Source organism: Callorhinus ursinus, unplaced genomic scaffold (genome assembly GCF_003265705.2).
Source record: "Callorhinus ursinus isolate GAN/ISIS: 27379988/994484 unplaced genomic scaffold, GSC_fseal_2.0 scaffold23, whole genome shotgun sequence".
Classification (NCBI taxonomy): domain Eukaryota; kingdom Metazoa; phylum Chordata; class Mammalia; order Carnivora; family Otariidae; genus Callorhinus; species Callorhinus ursinus.
The window spans coordinates 3,572,590-3,586,242 of NW_027397085.1; the positions used below are offsets into that span (position 1 = coordinate 3,572,590).

Below are 13,653 nucleotides of genomic sequence, written 5' to 3' on the forward strand. Positions count from 1 at the left end.
AAAAAAAGACAAAAAAAAAAACCCACTGACAATATCTGGTAATGAGGATGATGCAGAACAACTAACTTTTCATTTCTGGCAGGAATGAAAAATGGCACAGCCCTCCTGGAAGATTATTTGGCAGCTTCTTATTAAGTTAACCATGTACTTTCCATATAACCCAGCAATCCCACTACTAGAAACTAATACCAGAGATATAAAAATCTACCTTAACACAAAACTCTGTATGTGAATATTTATAGTATTCTATAAATCTATTCACCATTACCAACAACCCAAGACATCCCAACTGTCCTTCAAAAAAACTGTAGTACCTCCCTACAATGGAGTACTACTCACAGCCATAAAAAGGAATAAAATATTGTTAGACACAACAACATAGATCAATCTCAAATGTGGTCAGTGTGCTGAGTAAAAGAAGCCAGTATCCGAAGGTTAACTACTTTATGATTACATTCATATGACTTCCTGGAAAAAAGACGAGGGGTTGCCAAGGGTGAGAAGTAGGGAGAAGGTATGATTACAAAAGAGCCGTGCAAATGAGATATTTGGGGTGATATAACCGTCCTGTAGCTTTACTGTGGTCATGGTTACACAAATATATACAATTGTTAAAACTTGTAGAACTTTACACCAAGAATTCAAAAAAAAAAAAAAGAACTTTACACCAAAAAAGTAAAATTTAGTGAATGTTACTTTAAAATATAGTAAAAATGCCTTTCTTGGGATAGTCAACTCACTGTCCTATGTCTTCTGGTGTGTGAGTAGATCTTAGTTTTAAAATGCTAAGTTTCTGACAGAAATGTCCTGACTCACAAGTTTTAAACACGTGGAAACCAAAAACTTGAAACTCAATCATTTTAATTTACTAAAATTAACACTAGACCCAAATGTCATTTTTGGTGAACTAAATTCAAACGCAAAATCTTAAAGCTCTCTCAGAGAATTTTTATCATTCCCTTAAAGATTGAGAATCAAGTGAAAATATTCTAAGTGATTCTTTTCTGTGGTGCCACTGACTCGTCAATGGTTTTCAGAACATAGCTGATAAACTCAAGGTGACTTTGTGCAGATAACCTTGGTCCAATTACTATTAAGTATCAGCAGGCGGAACCACCATAGGTGAATGTATGTCAAAGTTGAAACCCCAAACTCTCCTTATTTATACCCTTTTTTCCACGTATACAACACTGCCATTTCAGCGAGCTCCTACTATAAATTAGATGCTGTAGTAGGTAGGTTTTCACTTAAGCCAGCTCATGTTCCAGTTTAGGAAACAATTCAGTGATCACGCAGTTCAGTAGCTGATAGATCTAACTTCTATTTATTGCTACCCAACTCTCTAATTCCCAACTCCTCCAGTGAAATAAAAAAAAAAAGAAAGAAAAAAAAGAAAAACCTCTGCTTTAGTTTTCTTTCCTATATACTTAATATTTTAAATCACTCTAAAAACAGAACAGGTTGAAATGCAAAACCCAATACATACATTACTGTTACTTACATATGCATGCTGTATCTTCCACTTATGAAGAGTTGACTCCAGGTAGAGGGAACAAAATTTGGAGTAACACTGAGCAGGTTCAAATGGAGTAGGTGTGTACTCATCTCCCTGAAATTACTTCACATGGATGAATCATATTTGTGTAGGCATCCAGTGATATATAAAGTCAAAAAATATTCCGGACTAAGGGCATAGGAAATCCCTAATGTATTTCCTTTATCCTTTAAGCATTAACCTGCCTCAGGGAAAAAAAGTTATTTTATCCTCCTTGTAGATTAAATAGAACACTGAAATTATTACCGACCACCCTTACTTGGTATCTGGCTGCCATTTTCTTCACTAGCTGTCTTACCAACAGTTCCATCTCCAGCTGCTTAGGCATACCACATTTACAGAGAAGGGGGTCACTATCTTGCCTTCTGTGTGTGTTTAAACAAGGACTTACAAATGGAATCATCTTCACCAACTTTTAAAATACAATGTTTTTCCGGAACTGGAAATAAAATTTCAAGTAAGATAGCAACTCTTCTTAGGAAAGCCACCAGACAACCAAAAGTGACCACCTACAGACCACTTGCGAGGGAAATTCACTTGTAAATGGTCTAAGATCCAATACACAAATGTCAAATAGTCACTTGACATCTTCTAAGGCTACCTTCTACTCTATTTTAAAGCACTAAGAATGCTTTGGACAACTTTCCATCTCAACCATCTCTTCCCTTTTCCCACCCCCAACACCTCTTCTACGATTCTCATTATATTTTGGGCTTTTCTGACCAATTATTATTTCTATCATCTTGGAGAATTAGGGAATAACTTTTAACTCAACTATAATCCAATAGACTTGAAATTTGATGAGAAAACTACTATGAGTTTTGTCATAGCTTTATCATTTTTGTAAGTCAAACCAATGCAGAAGTTAAAAATGTAGGTAGCACCTGAAACCTTAATTGGATGCTTATCTTTCCTCAAAACAGTAAAACAGATTAAAACAACCTAATATTTTAGTAACTTTTTTGGCATCAAATTCTGTTAGTGACTTGAGTTTAAGTCAACTGAAATCTTAAGCCCATTTCCTACATATTATTAAAATGCATCTCCTTTTTAAAAAGATTACCCCCTTTATTCCTCAATTTATATCTCCAAATCCACCTCTGTTCTGACTTTCCTGCTGATATCTCTCTTGACCTTTATTTTTAAAGAAACAAAAGAAAACCAAAAAAAAAAAAAAGACAATTTTTCTAAAAGCACAGCACATTCGGTATTTGGAGTCCTGCCATTTAACATCTGGACATCTCTCAAGCTGAAGTTCATCTTGGTGAAATGTGCTTTGCTTACACAGTTTTGAAAGCAAATAAGAAACAAATTTGGTTCTATAGATGCATACTTCTTTATTCTTTCCAGTCAATTATTTTTATTCAAGCTGAACTCTTAAGTGTTGGAGGTAGTACTGAGCTACTAAGTATTTCATTCTCACTCCACCTTCTACTTGGGATAAAGAAAAAGACCTAGAAAATATACACAACTCCTTTTACTCCACTGAAAATCTTATACTGGAATTAAGCCACAAAAGGTAAAAAAAAAAAAAAAGAATTTAAGAATTACTTGACAAATAGTCACAAGAATCCTCTAGAATGTAAAGTTTTCAAAGCAACAATATCTTTTAAATTTCATTTTCAATCTTCTAAGAGGAAAGATAGCAAAAGCACCCATTTACTACATAACAAGAGTTTCTTCTGGGAAAGCACATGGATAGATGTTTGGTTCAAAATGTACTGGTTAAAACTGTTAATGCTAATCTAAACTCCTTTTTTTTTTTTTTTTAAGGATTTATTTTAGGAAAAGAGAGAGCATGCACTAGTGGGGGAAGGGGCAGAGGGAGAGAGAAGCTGACTCCGTGAGTGGAGCCTGATAAGGGACTCAATCTCATGACCCTGAGAGCATGACCTGAGGCAAATCAAGAGTTGGATGCTTAACCTAACGAGCCACCCAGGTGCTCCCCCTAATCTAAACTCTTAATTCAAGACAAAATAGGGCAAAGTAGTGGCTACAAACCCCACATAAATGTGCCAGTGATCAAATACCAATAAATGAAAACACTGTAACGTTAGACATCTCAGCCACTGTTCTGTGTATCACACTGCCTGTCAGGTGGGCAATGGGTTTCTCTTTCATTTCACCTAACGCAGAGCTCTAAGGAGACTGGGAACATAGATACACTGAATTGAGCTGAATGCAACCTTCTAGGCCCTCTGTATTCAAAGCGCTACAGTGATTCAAGAACAATGGTAGAGGGAAAATACAGTCCCTACCACCAAATAATGTAGTCCAACTGCATGGGGAGAAAAAGGCAGGTACAACATAATGTTAACCTAAGACCATGAGAGTCAATGTCAACAAAAAGTTATAAACTGTGTACTGATAAACATCACTTTGGATTTCAAGAAACAATTGCTTCTAACAAGGTTTCAAGGAGTACAGGCTGCCTGATGCTGATAAAGAAATTGTGAGTTGGGAGGAGAAACAATGGTTTTTGGCCAAGGGAGGGAGATAATCAGGGCTACATTGCAGGAAGAGGGATCCAATGTCAGCATGCAGGACAGGCTGAGAGTGGGTAGATCAAATGTAAACAGCCAGCATACTGGCAGCTGGAAAGACAGAGAAAGTGTATATGGAAAAGCTCATCCACAGATAGCAAAAGACCAGGAGTGGGAGGAATGACAATGGAATCCTAAATGTAACTGATGTTTTAGGACTCAGGGTCAGTAATTTTAAAAATGAAGGAAATCCTGAAATTGGAGGGAATGAGTTGAGGTTTAAAAAAAAAAAATCTTATTTTTGGAGTTTTAGATTTACCAAAAAAAAAAAAAATCAAGGGAAAAGGACAGATATGTCTACCATCCCCACCTCCCAGTTTCTGCTATTATTAACATCTTGAATTAGGATGGTACATTTGTTTCAACTGACAAATATTGAGACATTATTATTAACTAAAGTTCATAGTTTACATTAGGGCCCACTCTTGGTGTCACACATTCTAATATGCAGGTGTTTTTTTTTTAAGATTTTATTTATTTATTTGAGAGAGAGAATGAGATAGAGAGAGAGGATGAAACGAGGGAGGGTCACATGGGACTCGATCCTGGGTCTCCAGGATCATGACCTGAGCCGAAGGCAGTCGCTTAACCAACTGAGCCACCCAGGCGCCCTCTAATACATAGGTTTTGACAAATGCATAATGACATATCCACTATTAATAGTACTATACCCAATAGTTTCACTGCCCTAACTTCTCCAGAATGTATTATAGTTGGAATATAGTTTTTTTTTTAGATGCCAGCTGGCTCAAAAGCCTCCACTAACTCTTCTACTAGGTCAGATCAATATTTCTGTGGCTTATTTGAAAGATGGGAAGTTATTGAACTTCAGTATCACCAATTTATTTTACAAGGAATTCCTGGAATTCCCACATGAAACATACCCACAAACCAATTTAATTGTTTTAATATACTAAATTTCACCACAGTTCCAGACGATCATCCTTTTTTTTATTACGTTATGTTAATCACCATAAATTACATCATTAGTTTTTGATGTAGTGTTCCATGATTCACTGTTTGCATATAACACCCAGTGCTCCATTCAGTACGTGCCCTCTTTAATACCATCATCCTTTTTAATAAAGAGTGGTGCTTCGATAGCAGACAGACCTCTGTCAAGCCCAGAATTCTCCCTTAGTTCTTTGACCTTGAGCAAGCTAACCTCTAAAAACTCAGGGGTTTTTAAAAATGTATTTCAGGAGCAATACCGTGCCCCTCAAAGGAGTGTTATAAGGATTGAGATAATACACCTAAAACATGCCTGGCACAGAGGAAGCACTCAATAAATAGTAATGATTGATTTTTTTCATGGTCTGTGAATTTCCTACCAATGAAGGAACATTAAAATTAGCCAAGACTATGAGAATTCAAAGGCAACATTTTCTAAAACTCATATACATAGTAAATAGCTATTAGGGACAAAACACTGCAATAGTTAGAAGGAACCTTTTTTTTTTAAATAAAAATTTTGACTTATAGCTTCTTTGTGAGTCTAAATATCTGTGAATATCCACAGCCTCAGTTCAGGCTATAGCACTGGAGAAGCTCTCCAGTCTCACTCTAGTTCTAACTAGCTTCTTTGCTAATGCAACAGATGATATTACACTTTAGGCTGTGGTTTCTTTACAGAATGATCCCAAGAAGCCCAAGTTATCTCTTAAAGGTCACCAATAAAGAAGGCAATTACAAGGTTCTGATTTCATGGAATACAAAGTGCTAAAGCAGAAAGATAAGCATGCATCTTTTTGGCATGGAGGAAGGATCCAGAACACACCAAGTCCAGGGTTGCTTAGGGGTTTTAAAGTTTCCCCTCCAATGTTACAAAAGCCTTGTACAAAGTGTGAGATCCCCCCTTTGAGTCTCACACCATCTGTGCCCAGTAATTCTCTTGGGATAAGATTGGAGAACCTGCTGCTTTAGTAGCATATTCTATCTTTTGGTTAATGGTCAAGTTCTACTAAAATTTGTCTCCAGATAGTTTGTATTTCTAATTCTGACAATGAGAATAAGAATTAGAAGAATCCAGCTCTAAAGCAGAGTATCTAAAATGTATTATGTTCTCGCCCTAATGATTTCTGTAAGAGGACCATACACCAATCATTTCTAAACATTCATTTAAGGTAGATACTTTATTGTAGTTACCAATACTACATTGGAGAATTTTTATCAATGCTTTCATTTAACATTCAATCAAGAAACCCAAGAAAATACTTTAAATGTATACAATGTAAAAAAGAAAATCTCTAAGTACCATTTGTCATAATTTTAAAAACATGAAAAACGGTTAGCTCTTGGGAATTTGGTGGGAACGAAGTTTACTATTCATTCAGCACTGTCTATCATGGGCAAAGCACGGTGGATACATTCATCATGTATTGTAGTATAAATGAGCCCATCTCTGCCGTTGGCACTCCCAAGTCTAGACATAAAGACAGTCAAGTAAGGACAAGTAATTTCAACACAAGGTGACAAATATTATAATAGAGGTAGTCTATAAGGTACAATTGTGTCTTGCTTTTCTCAACATCATAATCAAACTTTTTCTGGTGTTATTATACAGTCTTTCTAACCATTGTTTGTAAGGTCTACCTAATGCTCCAATGATTTGCTAGATTAAATATGATAAACGGGGGACCTGGGTGGCTCAGTCATTTATGCATCAGATTCATGGTTTCGGCTCAGGTCATGATCTCATGGGTCATGAGATGGAGCCTCACGTCGGGCTCCATGCTTAGTGAGGAGTCTACTTGAAGATTCTCTCCCTCTGCCCCTCCCCCCTAATTGCACATGCTCTTTTCTCTAAAATAAATCTAAAAATATATGATAAACACTTATGCCACTGCCAATTCTTCACTATCATCAGCGATGCTAGGACAGCATGTGGCTTTTACTGTATCTGAGATTGCTTTCGTAAGCAGAATTTAAAAAGAAACATTGGTTTTACATATATGTATATATAGTACATATATTTTTTAAAACACGTGTCTGAATACACACATACACACATCGTCCAACTGTTCACCAAAAGTGTTCCACCCAAGTGCAAAGGGATAAGAATACCTAAGACAGAGGGAGCAGATGGGAGCTTTTATCCATGTGGTGTGTTTTTGCATTATTTTATTGAATTAACAGGTAAAAAAAAATTTCAGTGGTTTTATGTCATTTTGTAGAACTGAGCATGTTACAAGTTTAAGTCATTTTACTTTTCTGTGAATTGGCCTGTTCTTTGGCCACATATATTTTAAGCATTTGGCTTTTTCTTATGAATTTGTAGGCATCTCACTTGATCTTTATTCAGTTCCAGGACTTGGTCTTTAGCTTCTGGAGGGGCTCTGAAAACCACCCTTGTATTACTGTATCACGAAGGCCTTCCTTTCTTCAATTCCTGCCCTGCTTCCATCTTAGCACAAACTGGTGCTAACAGGGCCGTGCCCTCGTGTATTTTGCCATTCTTCCTTCATTCCTTTTCCAGTTCACTTTGGACCTTTCTCTGATTTCTCAAAAAAAGACACACCCAAGTTTTATTTTGATAGTATCTCACACGTACAATCTAACCTGATTTTTCCTTCATTTTCCTCCTTACCCCTCTAAGGATGCTCCTCCCCAATAACCAGTAGGACCCTTCCTCTAAAAAGGAAGAATCTACCCCTTTCCCCCAGTCCCTCTTATCGGTAGATGTCATCCTCATGATATGATGATGCTTATCATTAACAGTGAACCAAGGGCAGTACTCATTCTGCATCAGGTCCTCTCAAACAATGGACTCTCAACTTTCTCAATCATATATTCCTACTAGTCAAAGTATTCTGAGCACACGTACACTTATTTGCAAATTATATGCATGTACTACAGCTTAGCAGAATGATGAAGAGCAGAACTCTGGCACCACACTCCCTGGGTTGGCCAGTCTATGGCTTCAGAGCATTGTTAACAAGTCCCTAAACCTTGGTCTGCCTGTTTCTGTATCTGTGAAATGGGGATAAAAACAGCACTTCCTAAGGTTTTTATGAGCATTAACTAAGATATTAAAGAGCTCACAACAGTGGCTGACACAGAAAGAGGAATGTGTATGTTTACTATTGCTGCTTTATACTAACGTTGTCTCCATTTTATAAAATAGCTTTGAGAGATTTTAGTTTTAGATTCACAGCCAAATTGAGAAGATACAGAGATTTCCCTTATACCCCCTGCCCCTACACATGTACAGCCTCTCCCATTCTCAACATTTCCCTACTAGAACTGTACACTTGTTATAATCAATGACTCGATGTTGACACATCATTATCACCTAAAGTCTACAGTTTGCCCTAGGGTTCACTCTTGGTGCTGTACCCTCCATGTGTTTGGACAAATGTATAGCGACATTCATCCACCACTATAGTATCATACACAGTATTTTCACTTCCCTAAAAATACTCTTTGTTCTATCTATTCATCTCTCCTTCTATTGTATTGCTTTGTTTTTTTGCCAAAGATCAGTTAACTATACTTAGGTGGGTCTATTTCTGGGCTCTCTATTCCCTTCCATTGACGTACTGTCTATGCTTTCACCATAACCATGTTGTCTTGATCACTACAGCTTTATAATAAGTTTGAAGTCAGGTACTATCAGTCCTCCAGTTATTCTCTTTCAATATTGTGTTGGTTACTCTGGGTCTTTTGCGTCTCTGTGTTAACTTTAGAATTAGATTGTCAATATCCACGAAACAGCTTCTGTGATTTTGCCTAGAATTGCATTGAATCTATAGATTCCATAGGGAAGAGTTGACATCTTGGCAACATTAAGTTTTCCTATCCATGAACAGGAAATATCTCTGTTCATTTTGTTCTTCTTTGAATTTGCTCATCAGAGTTCTATAGTTTTCCTCATATAGCTCTTGTATATATTCTTAGATTTACACTTAAGTATTTCATTTGGGGGGATGCTCATGTCAATGGTGTTATGTTTTTAACTTCAAATTCTACTTGGTTCATGAGAGTGATTGACTTGTGTATTAACATTGTATACTTCTTTCTTGCTGTAATTATTAGCTCCAAATTATCTACATTTTTGTCTACTACAAAAAAGAAAATTTTAAGAGGCAACAAATAAAAAATAGATGTCCCAGTATATTTTTTCCCACTTTCCACTCTGAAGATCATTGTTTTTGTCTAGTGTACAGCTGGCTTAACTCTTGGGTCAAATCTAAATAGGGTAGATAGATGTGTGCTCGATGGTCAGTATTTTCTCCATTAACTTCAAGTCTGGGAAAAATACATGCCACTGTTTTCTGGGGAAAGACAGTAACATTTACAAATTTCCCACTAAGTGCTAGAAAATTTCCTATGTTGGGAACAAGACACTTATTGGCAGTGAACTAACTGTACTTAGTTAAAGGGGGTGTGGGGAGAGGAGAGTGAGACATTGATAAGGAAAATATGCTAGGCCTTCTTCCTGCCCAACTATGAGGTCTCTTAGGTTACTTTAGGTACAGTGTTTGAACCAAGAATGGATGGAGGCCTCAGAAGTGTCCAGGAGCTAGAACCCGTACCGCTTTGGTGGATTATATGTACTTCCAGACTTTACACTAGTTACCTGCCCATTCCTGCCTTTGCTGGTAGTGCAGACAGACTACAAAACACTGAATGTGTCTATTCCTAAACTTCCAAGCCTAGTACAGTGCCTGGTACACAGAAAGTGTTCAATGTTTAAATAATAAGGCTTTGCCCATTTGTGTACTCAAGACCTGATTACATAACTAATGACAGTTCTGTTAAAAGTGTGGTGGTCACGGAGGAGAGGGGCACTGGTGGGGCAATGTTTACAAGTGACAGGAGTAAAGGTGGGTACCTGCACGGTGCTTGGAACATATGGGTGGTCAACAGATATTTCTTCAGTGGATAAAAGGGGTCTCAAAAGACCAGAACTAAAATGGTGGAGAGTAAAGAGATTCAAAGCGGTCTGATGAAACGCTACAAGCCTGGAGATCAGGAATAGAGCTGTGTGGCTCCGAAGGACAGACATTTCAGGAAGCAGTGGAAAGTGGAGTTGGAACGTCACTTAAGAGGCTTGGCAGCAAAATCTGCTGATCCAATTCCACAGTTCCCCAAGCTGACGATGTATGAGGTTTTTTTTTAAAAAAGAAACTAAGGAAATAAGCACCTGTAAAATTCAAATCTCTTCGAACTCTCCCTCACTTTTCCTTATGAGAAGAATCCTGCTCCTGTCTCCTTTTATTATCACAAACTTATTAATTAAATCTAACAGCAGTAACTCTTTCTTCCCTTAGAGAGCAGGTGATGGGAGCAGCAAGATCCTAGACTTGGGTGACTCCTCGGCCCTGGGGTGACTCCCTGCTGTGCTTTGTTGCTTCCAGAATGGCCTCTGCGATCTCTTTAAGCACTCTGAATGTGACTTTGAGGCTCAAATGAGATGATGTATGTAAACTGCTAGATACTGAGTCTGGCTTCATTCATTCATTCACTAAGCAAGTATTTGCCAAGGACATACCCAGTGCCAGGCCCTGCTCTAGGCACCAAGCCTATGCTGAGAGCAAGGGCACAGTTCTTATTCTTATGGGACTAAATCTCTTCTGAGAGAGCCAAGCAGGTCCTAAAAGTTTATACCACCAAGAATGGCCTCTAAGCATCAAGGGAAGGTTCCTCTAAGGACACAGCCCTTAACATGAAACCAGTAGGATGGTGTGCAATAGCCAGGAAGAGGGCACTTGTGTGAGGGCTCTAAGGTGGGAAGGGTCCATCTGGGGGACAGGTGAGGAGCAGTATGGCTAGTGGCGGTGGGTGCAGGGTGGGTGCTAGAGATGAATGAGGGAGGCAAGGACCAGATCACTAGATGGAACCACGTGAAGGGCAGAGATTGAAGTCAGGACTGATAGAAAGTGGGCACTACTGAGCATAGAGGGTGAGGGAGAGATGGTGGTGTGGACTCCTGGGCTGTGGAGTTGAGCGGATACTGGTGTTTTCATGGCAAGAGGACATGGAGGAAAGCACTTCTGTTGCTGGGGGAAGGATTATGGTGGTGGTGGGGGCGGGTATTAGAAAGTCATGAGTTTGGATCCGAACGCTTGTTTGAAATAGCACACAGAAGCGGATAATGTTGAGTTTGCAACGACAGTCAGATCTGAGGCTCAGAGAAGTGGCCTGGCCTAGAAACAGATGCTTACGAGTCATCTCCTAAAATTTTCATCCATCTACAACACAAAGAGAAAGTATAGATTCAGGAGAGAAGGGAGCCGAGGTCTGAATCTTTTTTTTTTTTTTTTTTTAAGATTTTATTTATCTGACAGAGAGAGAGCAAGTGAGCACAAGCAGGGGGAGCGGCAGAGGGAGAGGGAGAGGCAGGCTCTCCGCTGAGCAAGGAGCCCGATGCGGGGTCAATCCCAGGACCCTGGGCTCACCACCTGAGCTGAAGGCAGACATTTAACCCACTGAGCCTCCCAGGTACCCCCTCCCCCCCCAGGACTGAGTCTTGATGAACATGTAAATGTTGGTTAGACGGAGTAGCGTACACATGGGGGGGCGGTGGGGAGAGGAACAGTGCAACAGTAGCAATAACAAAAATTAGGAAGGCCAAAAAGGCCTATGAATAGGGAACCTGAACAGTGGAGAAATAGAGTAACTAGTTCCCTTGCCCTCGCTCACTCTGAAGCACTCTAAGATTTTGTCTGCCCCCCCAGCACCAGGATAAGAGTTGTCAGAAGTCAGTGGCAGAAGGCTGATGGAATGCAAGGGTGAGGAGGACTGGGTGGGAGGAACGCACTCCTGGGCCTGACACCTGAACATATCCTGACATTGTTTGAGTGAGGCACACTCCTCGGTCAGCACATGAGGGTCCTAAAGTCAAGGCCACAGTGAGAGACGCTGCCAGCTCTGATGGTTCAGGGATTCTGCAGCTTTAGTGGGGCATTTGAAAAGAATCCATCAATGGATCAAGTCTTGTGAGATGTAAAATCCTAGGTAGACCTCTCCAGATAGCACCAACCAACAGAATACCTGCCCCACCCCACCCCGCCATAAAAAACTACCAGTTTCGCTTGAAAGAAAAGCAACCTGTGAGACTTGCTTACTAAGACTCTGTACCAACATAAGAAAGCAAGGCATCAAAAGTCATTTTGGGGGGGGAGGGTGGGAGTCATTTGTACCACGATAAAATTAAAAATTTAAGAATAACTTTTTTAAATTTTATTTTATTATGTTATGTTAATCACCATACATTACATCATTAGTTTTGGATGTAGTGTTCCATGATTCACTGTTTGCGTATAACACCCAGTGCTCCATGCAGTACGTGCCCTCCTTAATACCCATCACCAGGCCAACCCATCCCCCCACCCCCTCCCCTCTAGAGCCCTCAGTTTGTTTCTCAGAGTCCATAGTCTCTCAGGGTTCATCGAGAGAGAGAGAGAGAGAGAGAGAGAGAGAGTGCAAGTGGGGTGTGGCAGAGGAGCAGAGGGAGAGGGAGAGAGAGAATCTTAAGCAGGCTCCATACCTAGCATAGAGCACAACACAGGGCTCCATCTCACAACCCTGAGATCATGACCTGAGCCGAAATCAAGAGTCAGACACTTAACTAACTGAGCCACCCCAGCACCCCAAGAAAACAAAGTATTTTATAGAATAAAAAATTAAAAAGTCAATCTGATCTTCATTAGGTTTGTTCTATTTAGGGGTAATCTCTCATAAGAGAATGTTCTGAAGTTCTCCAAGTTTTTAAAATTATTTCACACTTCAGACATTAAGTCAAGATCCATTAAACTCTTTTTAAAAGAGATTTTATTCATTTGAGAAGGAGAGAGTGAGCATGCACGAGCAGGGGGAGGGGCAGAAGGAGAGGGAGAAGCGGACTTCCCACTGAGCAGGAAGCCCAACACAAGGCTCAATCCCAGGACCCCAGGATCATGACCCTAGTCGAAGGCAGACTCTTAACCCACTGAGCCACCCAGGCGCCACCACATTAAACTCTTTATGTTGCATTATTCCCACTAAGTTTTGAAAAACCTATTTTAATTCAAGCATGAACTCTGATTACAGCAATACATATAGGTTGGACACCCACAGTGTAAGAATTCAAACCTATCAATATGTTTGTTTAATGGTGACTACTTTCCTCCACTCCTTTTATTTTCCTCAGCAGGTGGTGGTGGCTGTTGTCATTTAATGGCTATTTGAGAAAAATCCTAACAGTGTTCTGCTACTCCCTGGTCCCAGGCCATGGATTTCCGTACCTCAAGACACTATAGTGAAGCTGAAGGTGAGGCTTGTCTCAACAAACACTCCTGTCCGTGGAACCCCTGTGGCCTCACTAACTTTAACAGCTACAGCACAACGTGCGGGAACTACACGTTATTTCCAGGACACATGCTATCCTACCTAAACAAACACAGCCTCTTATTCACAGTCTGTATCTGTACACGTCTTCAAGTGCATGGGATAGACCAAGGATGCCACAGTGGCTACACCTACAGAATATAACGAGCAACTGTAACTGTGCCAAACTGAGTCTCCGCCCTTCCACACGGAGCAGCGTGACTTTCAAGTCCCACTGAGCTCAAC

General features: G+C 39.6%; 1 protein-coding gene across 3 annotated transcripts in view; it reads right to left on the reverse strand.

Moving 5' to 3' along the window:
• The window catches only part of IQGAP2 (IQ motif containing GTPase activating protein 2), a 286,558-nt gene that overhangs the window by 183,980 nt on the left and 88,925 nt on the right, over nt 1-13,653 (reverse strand). The gene's annotated exons all lie outside the window — the stretch shown is intronic.